Source organism: Myotis yumanensis, unplaced genomic scaffold (genome assembly GCF_028538775.1).
Source record: "Myotis yumanensis isolate MYYU_CA2020_CCGP unplaced genomic scaffold, mMyoYum1.0.hap1 SCAF_15, whole genome shotgun sequence".
Lineage (NCBI taxonomy): Eukaryota > Metazoa > Chordata > Mammalia > Chiroptera > Vespertilionidae > Myotis > Myotis yumanensis.
In genome coordinates, this window is record NW_027223766.1 from 13533334 (window position 1) to 13544544 (window position 11211).

Genomic DNA, 11211 nt, shown 5'->3' on the forward strand with positions numbered 1-11211 from the left:
CATATGATTTTTATCCTTCATTAAGCTAACGTGATATATCATGTAGATTGATTTGCGGATGTTGAATCATCCTTTCATACCTATAATAAATCCCACTTGATCGTGGTATATATTCTTTTAATGTATTATTGAGTTTCATTTGCTAATATGTTCTTAAAAATATGTCCTCTTTAATTTTACAGAAGAGTTTGAGAAGGATAAATTTAAATCTTCTTTGAATGTTTGGTCTTAGGCTTTTGTTCATTGGGAGGTTTTTATTACTGATTCCATCTCCTTACTAATAATTGGTATAGTCAAATTTGCTATTTCTTCATGATTCAGTCTTGGAAGGTTGTATGTTTCTAGAAACAAATTCATTTCTTCTAGATTGTCCAATTTGTTGGCATATATAATTGTTCATAATAGTCTCTTATGATCCTTAGTATTTCTTAGGTATTAATTATAATGTCTTATTTCTGCTTTTATTTATTTAATCCCTGTCCCTTTTTTTCTCAGTGATCCTAGCTAAAGGTTTATCTTTTATTTATCTTTAAAAAAATTCCATAGTTTCACTGATCTTTTCTATTGTCTTTTTAGTCTCTATGTTCATTTATTTCCACTCTGATCTTTATTATTTCCTTCCATCTACTGCCTTTGGGCTTTGTTTGCTCTTTTTCTAGGTCCTTAGGTTGCCACCCTGCTCTTTTTCTAGGTCCTTAGGTTGCCACAGGGGCCTGTTGGGACTCTCTCTGGGAATGGATGTACTAGTGGGCACCCTTTTTGCACACTTCATCCACCTTGCTAGCGCTGGCAGGTGCACCCCTTCCCCATGCTCTTTCACAGCCCCACTAAAGCCAGTGGGTACATGCAGTCTACACAGGGGACACCCTTTGAGCACCTGGCTTTGGTGGCCAGAGTAGCTTGTGTTTGGGGGCCGATAGGACTAGAACAATCAGAGAGACAGCTCTTGGCAGGCTACCACCCCCAGGGCATGACACAGACAGCAGACTGAAACACACTTCTAATGAAATGTTTCAATGAAGTATTTGGTAAACTCTTGTTTATATTAACTTGGAAGTCAGATTATACACCTAGTTACATGAGTTGCCAGGAACCATATTGGCTATGTTTGGCAAAATGATATAGGAAAAAAACACCACATGATTATAGAAGTGATTTAGCTGATTAACATGTAAAAGTGAATAGAAAAATTTGGGAGACTTGTAGAGTTGGAAAATTCAAATATTTCTTAGCTATAAGAGTAAAAGATAAACCTAGATCACTTGGTTCTTTGGCAAGTGAGAAGGTCACCATCCTGGTTGGTAAGTGTAGTAGAGAGAATCCCTGGAAGCGACATGTGTATTTCTAGGCCAGGACACTTAATTGCCAGATATATTTTCCCAACTAAAATGGTGGCAGCCCTGTTCCTTCAACTTGGGTTCTGAAGTGAGGACATCACAGAACAGCTAGGTAACACAAAAAGTATCCTGCATCTGCAAGACATTAACCCGTGGCATTTTAAGTCACTCGAAGTTTATTATCTAAACATAATTCAGCACAGAGCTTCTCCAACCAAGGGTTCATCGGAATTACCCAGAAGATTTGTTCCTACACAGATTGGGAGCCACACCTTTTGAGTTTCTGATTCAGTAAGTCTGGGGTTGGTACCCAAGAATCTGCATTTCTAACAAGTTCCCAGCTAATGCTAATGCTGTGGGTCCACTGACCACACTTTGAGAACCTGATCTAACCAATGCTGACACAGCCCAGTATTAACTTGAATATTCTTTTGCAGACGTATAACTATGAGCATGAGACAATTTAAGAACAAGCATCATGGAGGTCACTTTTCTATGCAATGAGTATTCTATTCAGCTCCTAAACAACTGGAAAATTGCTTTTCCCATCAATGGAGAGGGAAAATAATCTCATATGTACTCTACAGAGTAGACAATATACTGAGTCAGCAGTCAAGACACACTCAATGAAAGACAGAATACTTTGGGAGCAGGCAAATAGAAAAACAAGCATTAGTAGCTGTGTCGGTTAGCATTTAGAGAACAGATCTAACTGTATTAGTTTAAGCAGGAATTGGTTTAGTACATAGTATTAAATAACTTATAAAATGTTAGGAAAGGTGAAGAACAAATTTTAGGGACTGTGTCATTCTGTTCATTACTGTGTCTGTACTCTCCACAGGTAACTTGTATCTAATACATATTTTCTGATTGCATAATGCCAAGCATTCATGGCTCTGATTCTTATCACTCTGCTCATTGTGCCTCATTATCAGCAAATGTGTGTTATATTTCAACATAACCAAAAACTTCTCAGCACAAAATAATTTTGACAGTTTACTCTTATGCTCACTCTACTAGGATAGCTGTGTAGGTGAAAGGTAAGATATGCACTCCGCTTGGTGTTCTGAGAATTAAATTTCTCAAGAGATGAGTTTAGAGATGCTATGGATGACTTTATAGAGCAATCAATTCCCAGTGCTAACTGAAGCCAGCCTTCAGAGAACCACCAAATAAACCTTGCTTTAAAATTGGTCTATTTTTATTGAACTGTACCCTCCAAATACATTAATTCTATCATATGTCAGTTATACCTCAATGATGTCGATTAAAAAAGTATTTTAAAAAAGTAGGCCCAAACCAGTGTGGGCTCTGTGGTTGAGCATTGACCCAGGAACCAAGAGGTCACCTATTCGATTACCAGTCAGGGTACATGCCAGGTTGTGGCCTCGATCCCCAGTAGGGGAGGCATGCGGGAGGGAGCTGATCAATGTGTCTCTCTCACTGATGTTTTTCTATCTCTTTCTCTTAAAATAAATAAAAACATTTTTTTAACAATAGGGACTTTTTGCTTTTCCAGGGTTTTGTGAAAATGTTAATATAAAACACATACTAAGATCCTGAAAAATAAGTGGAAGTAAAGAACTATTCAAATATTAGTAACGGAGATTTACTTTCATCCAACAAATTTGTTTAATGAGATTTTTTTCTGTTATGGAAACCCAGTCCATGTAACCTAATCTATTTCTTCCCTCTGTACTTCTTACATATCATATGATACTTTATTATAGGAAAACAAAGTCAAATTTAAGCTAAAGTTTAGGAGTAAAAGAGCTATTTTTGTAGCTGGACATTCATTTTTCTTTTTTAAATTCTAGCAACCAGGTATTTGAGACCTGAATGATTAAGAGGGAAAGTACAAAGAAAGGTCCATTTTAAAGCAGCACTAGACCAGTACACATGGAAAAACATACTTTGCCCGAGTCCTCTTTATTTATGTGAGTAAACCTGTTCATGAAAATGTCACATCCTACCAAGAGACTGTTCTTATATCAGGCAGTATTCAGTGTCTTCCATTCTCTGTTAACATCGGTAGAGCACAAATTGGTAATTGTGTGGTAACTATGCAATTAACTTATGTCACCACTGTACCTTTTCATTAGCACCACTAAAGTAGTATTACCCTCTCAGTGACCTCAGCGTAAGTGATAACATCCTTACCTGTTAAAATGAGGAAATAAATTAATGAATTTAGTGTTGTGAAGGGTGATGGAGTGACAAGCCTTGGAGACAGAAGCCCTTTTATCTATCACATGGCACAAACCGTGAAAATGCAAACCTCTCTAAGCTGCCTCATTAGTCCATCTCACCTCTTTTCTCCAAGAACAGAAGATTTCTTACTAGTGTTTTCTTAAAAAATATACTTCATTGATTTCCCACCCTCCCTCCATAGGATAGAGAGCCAGAAACATTGATGAGAGAGAAACATCGATCAGCCGCCTCCTGCACATGTCCTACTGGGGATGTGCCTGCAACCAAGGTACATGCCCTTGACCGGAATCGAACCCGGGACCCTTCAGTCCGCAGGCCGACGCTCCATCCACTGAGCCAAACCAGTGCTGGCACTTACTTACTCTTTTACTTGCTAAGATGAGTTGCCAAGTTACCTATTGTGTTCTTGTATTTTTCCCACGAGGGCTAATGGCTGTGAGAGCCCTCCCAATGTCACTGCTTCATTTCACGTGCCCTGCTTCTGGACAGGACCCATGCTGACTAACGAATGCACCTGGTGTACCTGTTCTTATAGCACAGCTTTGGGAATCCTATGGGTTCTCCTCTATTAAGTGTCTACTTGGGGCATAAGTAAAAACTGTTAAACATTAAATGCTTTTACAGAAACTCTTCTTTTCAATATTGGTCAGGTTATTGCTCTTTAGGTTCATGGTCTCATGAACAAAATAAACTGAAGAACAAAAAAGATCCAAAGACATTGGAGCAGGGGTCCTCAAACTTTTTAAACAGGGGGCCAGTTCACTGTCCCTCAGACCTTTGGAGGGCCGGACTATAGTTTTAAAAAAAAAAACTATGAACAAATTTCTATGCACACTGCATATATCTTATTTTGAAGTAAAAAAACCAAAATGGTAACAAATACAATATTTATATTTGCATGTGGCCCGCGGGCCGTAGTTTGAGGACCCCTGCATTGGAGCATGCAACAGGCTGACATATTTCAGAGGGAAGGCGAGGGGGCAGGAAGAAATTAACCAATGAACTTATAATCATATGTGCATAGGCCATGGACAGATAATAGTGCAGGGGTTATCTGGGGAGGGGGTGGAGTGGGTGGAGGGGACCAATGGGGGGAAGGGGAGAACATCTGTAATACTTTCAACAATAAAGAAAAATTTTAAAAAAAATTTAAATAAAATTGAAACTTTAAAAAAATAAGATTCTATATTCAATAGTGTAGCCTTTCTTGAACTATGAGACACTGGAGGAGGAAATGAGCTGAGCATGATGGGGACCTTACTGATTGAAAGCATGGGATTTGGGTCCAGGTGCTCACATTACTGTTCACTGAGAGCATATAAGAAAGACCGAGGTATTAGGAAAGGCTTCACTGAGGAAATATTCTTTTTATCTGTGATATGAAAGAGAATGAAGAGTTATCTAGGCACAAAGAAGAACGTTTAGACACAGAGACTAAGAACCTGGCATGTAAAAAGGCCCTATCATGAGAGACAGTTCAACACACCCATGGGTTCTCAGTGTGAATGTGTGTGTGTGTGTGTGTGTGTGTGTGTAAGAAGTGGGGGAGGTGGGGAATGCAAGGCACAGTAGAAGGACTTTAATAAAATTTGTGCTTTTGACAAACTACTACCATTGCAGTGTAGTTTATAGAGAAAATAAGAAACTATCCATGGATCAGTTAAAAGGCTATTGCAAGATTTTAGGCAAGAAATGAGAGTAGTCTTTATTAGGGTGCTGGCAGTGGAGATGGAAAGAGGGGTGCAGATTCAGGGGCTATTTAAGAGCCAGAGTGATGGATATGATTATTGGGAAGTGAAGAGATGGAAGGTCACGGATGACCGCAGGTTTTGGCTTCTGGAACTAGCAGCTTGATTCATAATTGCTTAAGCCTGGAAGCAACCATGATGCCCTTCAGTGGGTGAGCTAACTAATAAACCATTATACATCCAGGCAATAGAATAGTATTTCGCTTTAAAAAGCTATCAACTATCATGCCATGAATGATTAAATGAAAAAAGCCAATTTGAACAGGCTGCATACTATATGATTCTAACTGTTCTGGAAAAGACAAAACTGTAGAGACAGTAAAAAGATCAGTGGTTGCCGGTGGTTGAGGGCTGGGAGCTGGGGGATGAATCAGTGGAGCACAGGGGACTTTCAGGGCAGGGAAATACTCAGTTCGACACCATAATGATGGGTTCTTGTCATTACACATTTGTTGGGACTCATGGGACATACAACACCAAGGTGAACCCTAATGTAAACTATGGACTCTGAGTGATTATGATGTGTCAATGCAGGTTCATCAATTGTGACAATGTACCACTCCGGTGGGGGATGTTGATAACGGGGGGGGGGGGGGGGGGATGCGTGTGGGGAGGGGGAAGGGGAACAGAGGGTATACAGGAAATCTCTGTACCTTTCTCTCAAGTTTTCTATGAACCTAAAACTACTCTAAAAATATAAAATCTTTAAAAAGTGTTACCTTTTTTTTTTTTCTTGGCTTGAGGAGATCAAATTTGCACTTAAGCGTGGAATTAAAGAAACCAGTTAAAAAACCACGAGTTTTCATGAGAACTTATTCACATCAACATTTCTAAAGGGAGATGTTGGAGTTGCAAAATAAGTGCTGTTGAGTGTTTAATGTTTGCCTTGGTTATCAGATTCATCATCTCAATTTGCATCCTCGCCTGACTAAAGCTTTGTATATTGCTCCTTTCAGCTTTATTGACTGAAAAACTCACTGTTCATAAAATTGGCAATGAAGTCATACAGGATAAAAATATTACACATTTAAAAATCAATTCTAAGCCGGGTTTTCACCAGGGTAATACGTGTAGACAAGCCTCCATATTTAAGTGAACATCACATTAAATCTCATCTGCAATGATGCTGCAAAAGCCCAGCAAAACACTCTGTTACCAACAAAATGATTGCGTTATGCAAATGCACTGCTAACCTCATATACCTGCTTTTTGAACAACACTTATTTAAATATATTGAGAATATTATTTGCCTTTTGGGAAAAATATGCCACATGGATTATTTTTCATAGCTTTTAATTTTGTTTTCTTACCTTCTTTTCTTTTATTATGTAGACATGTAGCATAAATAATCCTCTGGTAAATTTATATATTTGTTTTGTCTCTACCTACAGAACTTCACTAAGAATATCTATGGATTTTTTTTTTCATTTCATCATGGTCATATTAAATTATAAACTTGTTTTTATTTCACTGCTTAAAAGAGATACATTGAAAATAAACTCTTTTTCTAAAAGACTTATTCAGAATATTTATAAAATTATGTAGATGAGATATAGTATATAAAAGCAATAATACGCACATTTTTCCTACAATTATCTTTCTTTAGAATGATATGATCTTTCTCTGATTTCTTATACTTTAGTGAAGTTTAACAATGTTAATGTATGCTTATATATTACTAGAGCCCTGTTGCATGAAAAGATTCGTGCAATAGGCCTTCCCTTCCCCTGGCTGCCGGCACTAGTTTTCCTCCGGCACCCGGCACCCAGGCCTTCGCTCCGGCCGGAGCCGCCTTTAGCGCCTTAGCTGCTGAACAGCTGCTCCATTTTGCGCCTATGTATGCAAATTAACCGCCATCTTTGTTGGCGGTTAATTTGCATATCTCGCTGATTAGCCAATGGGAGGCATAGCGAAGGTACAGTCAATTACCCTGTTTGTCTATTATTAGGTTAGAATACTCATGTACTTTTTTGTTACTTATAAAATTGAGATATGCTTTCATGTGATTACAAACTTGGCACTTATTAGTATATATGTATTTATATATGCATATTGGTTGAAAGGTCCTATATATAAATATGAATAATATATAGAGATATTTATAAAAAGATAATCCATAATTATCCAACTTTAAGTGCATAGTCTATGTAGGGCTGATATTTTAGAAGAGCTATTATCTTGAAAATGTAATGATGACCTAACTTACAATAATTAGCAAAAGACAATAGTATATTTTACTAGTATTAGAATGGGAAAAACTATATGCTTTAAAGAAAAATATAAAAACAAATATAAATTTCATAATAAATTAAAACATTTTAGATAATCTTTACAACCATACAAATATTAATTTAGTATAAGAATTATTTATTCTCTCTATTCAAATATTGATGGGCATATTCAGATGTATTTCTCTAAGTAGCCACCAGATGGCTACCTGGGCCCTTTCTTGATTTTGAATTTTAGTGTTTGGGATTTTTCCCCTTACAAAACTAAAGATGTAAGCTATTCTTTGCATAATATTTATGGAATTTTAAAATAATTGAAGTGTGATGATATAATGGATATGAATACAATGATGTATGTAATTTTTTCTTTTGATTTTAGTATAAAAGTTGAAGACCAGTGTGATGAATTTTAAAGAACCCCTAAATCACAGAGCTTTTAAATATTTAGCTATCTTCAAGTCCAAACTCTTAATTTTATAGGTTAAGAACTTGATACCTAAAAGATATGCACTTCTTCATCTCTTGGGCTTTATTTTCACATGCAAACTGAAGTCTAATTCAAATGTAGGATTGAGGAAAGACATCAAAAATACTGTAACACTATAAGGAAAAAATAAGAGGTTTATTTCTTTAAATTATTCATGACCTTATATAAGTCTAAATGCTGAAATTTTCACTTTGCTTTCAATCTGTCAGTTCACTTATAGGGGAAAATTGGCAAAATAGAAGACTGAAACATTTTTTAAATGATTAAATCTTAGCATATTTTGCTCTGGAATACAATTTTTTATTTTTTCAAAGCAATGGCTTTATGCTAACATATAAAGAACTAAAATAAGCCCTAGCCGGTTTGGCTCAGTGGATAGAGTGTCGGCCTGCAGACTGAGAAGTCCCAGGTTCAATTCCAGTCAAGGGCACAGGCCCAGGTTGCAGGCTCGATCCCCAGTAGGGGGCGTGCAGGAGGCAGCTGATCAATGATTCTCTCATCATTGATGTTTCTAACTCTCTCTTCTTCACCTTCCCTCTCTGAAATCAATTTAAAAACTATTAAAAGAAGAAAGAAGCACACGAAACTAAAAACACACACAAAAAGAACTAAAATAAGAGTCTGGAAACTCAGTTAAGTATTAGTATTCATCATAATCATTTCTTAGAAGGCGTTGTATAATGTACATTAATTTAGCATATTTTTACTTTCCAAGAATAACATTCATTTTGATGTAATTTTTCTCAACTATGTCCTATTTTCATTAGTTTGATTTGGTTTTAGTTTTGTGTATATCTTTACATTATCATAAGATTTTATTTAACATTAACCAATGATTAATTCAGCTAATTGACCTTCATTCTCCTTTTTTTTGTGGGGGAGCACAGTTGTACATGCTCACAATTACGAGATTTCACTCAGAATGAACAAGTCACCTTGTTTCTCAATAAATGCTTCTGTTAGCAGGGCACAGTTATTACCAACTTTCTATAGGCCCACGGGAAAGAACAGAAGCAGAGCTTGGCGGGGAAAGGGTGCCAAACATGCCTGGGTAACGCCCCTTCACAGGGTCAGACGTGGTGCAGTGGGGTGTGATTAATTTTCTACAACTGATCTCATCTTGCTCTTAAGCACCCTTTCTCACAGATGAAAAAACAGCAAAACTACATTAAACCTTAACCTTGGTAGGCTAATTATTAGTATTTATTCCTGTTCTTAGTGTCTTTTCAATGGTCATTTCAAATTTCTTCCCATCTGGAGGTATCTTCTCTCTTCCTTCTCTTTACCAAGATGTGATATAATGCACAACAAAGGGTCCTTGTCCTCCTGGTTGGGGAGGAAAAGTTTTGGGGTTGAGCAGTCTCCAGGGCAACATCCCTGGTGCCTCTATGTCCCTGGGTATCCTGAATGGTGTCTGCCAGGCTTCTCCTCATTTCTCTGTCCCCTCTCTAAGCCCCCAGGAACTTCTACTGTGTGTCACAAAGACTATGAGGAACTGGCCCACACTGCTTGAAATCTCTACTGACACCCTGCTTTGGCTGCCCATGATGTTATGACAGCCCAATGATACAGTCTCCTCTCAGCTTTCCCAAAACAGCCAAGCACACACACAAAAGGCTTTGAGTTCAGTTTCTCCATCACTTTCCAGTGTTTTAGTCCCTCTCATTAGGGTTGAGTTGAGTGGTTGAATGAAGGAAAAGTTGTTTATGTATCTTGAAGGCATCTCTTCCAAATCTCCCCACCCCAAGAATTGCCCTTGTCCCTTTGGTTTGCAGGGGCTTTTCTTATATTATTACATCCTCTTTTCTATGGCTTTTATAGGAAAACCCTATACTCTGAATCGCAAGCTTTGCTCAATGTTTGTGAACTGAAAAGGATTCTTTCTTTAAAAAAAAAAAATTTGTACTGATTTTGAGAGAGAAAGGAGAGGGAGAGAGATAGAGAAACATCAATGCGAGAGCAAAACATCAATCAGTTGCCTCCTGCATGCCCCTATTGGGGATCAATCTCTGAACAAGAATGAAACCAGCAACTCTTGGGTGCATGGGCTGACCTACAACCAACTGAGCCACTACAGCCAAGGTCTCTCACCTCCCCTCCCCTCCCCTCCCCTCCCCTCCCCCTCCCCTCCTCTCCCCTTCCTTCCTTCCTCCCTTCTTTCCTTCCTTCCTTCCTTCCTTCCTTCCTTCCTTCCTTCCTTCCTTCCTTCCTTCCTTCCTTCCATTCTCTCTTTGCTTTCTTCTTTCTTTCTTTCTTTCTTTCTTTCTTTCTTTCTTTCTTTCTTTCTTTTCTTTCTTTCTTTTTTCTTTTCTTTCCCTCTCCCTCCCACCCTCCCTCCTCCCTCCCTCCCTCCTCCCTCCTTCCCTCCCTCTGCCCTCCCTCCCTTCTTTCTTCTCTCTCTCTCTCTCTCTTCCTTTCCCTTCCTTTTCTTTCTCTTTCTCATAAAAGATTTTATCTTTCAACAAAACCTAATGCTCAAAACTTTCATTTCTCTATGAAAGTATATTTAACAAATTTGGGACTCAAAGTTGAGAATTAAACACCTTATTTTAGTCTCTGCCCCCTTTACCATTGTGAAATATGGAATTAAAGAATTAAATAGGGTACAGGGAAAACTAGAATGTATAGAGGAAAATAAAATAATGATTCAATGCATCAAATATACTATTACCATTTAATTATTAAGATTTAGTGGTAAAAACTCTCATGCTTAGTCAATGTATTCCTGATATTTCTCCATTATTCTCAGTAATGGCCCAGAAATAGCATGAATTTTGTATTTAATTGCCATTGTATTTTGATACCTTCCCACTGCGCAGACCATGGGAAAATACAAATCTGTCTCATGTCAAAGCTCATTCACTTATTCACTCATATGCTCATTCATTCATTCATTCATTCATCAGCTGCCAGATGAATATAAAAAAGAACTATAACAGCAATAACAACACAACTTCACTTTTAGTACCACACACTGGTGTTTAAAGAAGTCTTCAAGACATTAAAATGCAAAACCAGAGCATCAGTTTATGGTTAATTTTTTCATGGTGCAGTAAACTTGAGAGAATTCTCTGGGAAAGAAACTGGTTTGGTTGCACTTGTTATTGCTCTTGTAATTAGAAAAAAAAAGAGAACATAAGATAGCATGATTTTGACCTCCCCTTGGCCTAGCATTTGGCACCTCTAATTAAAAAATGAAT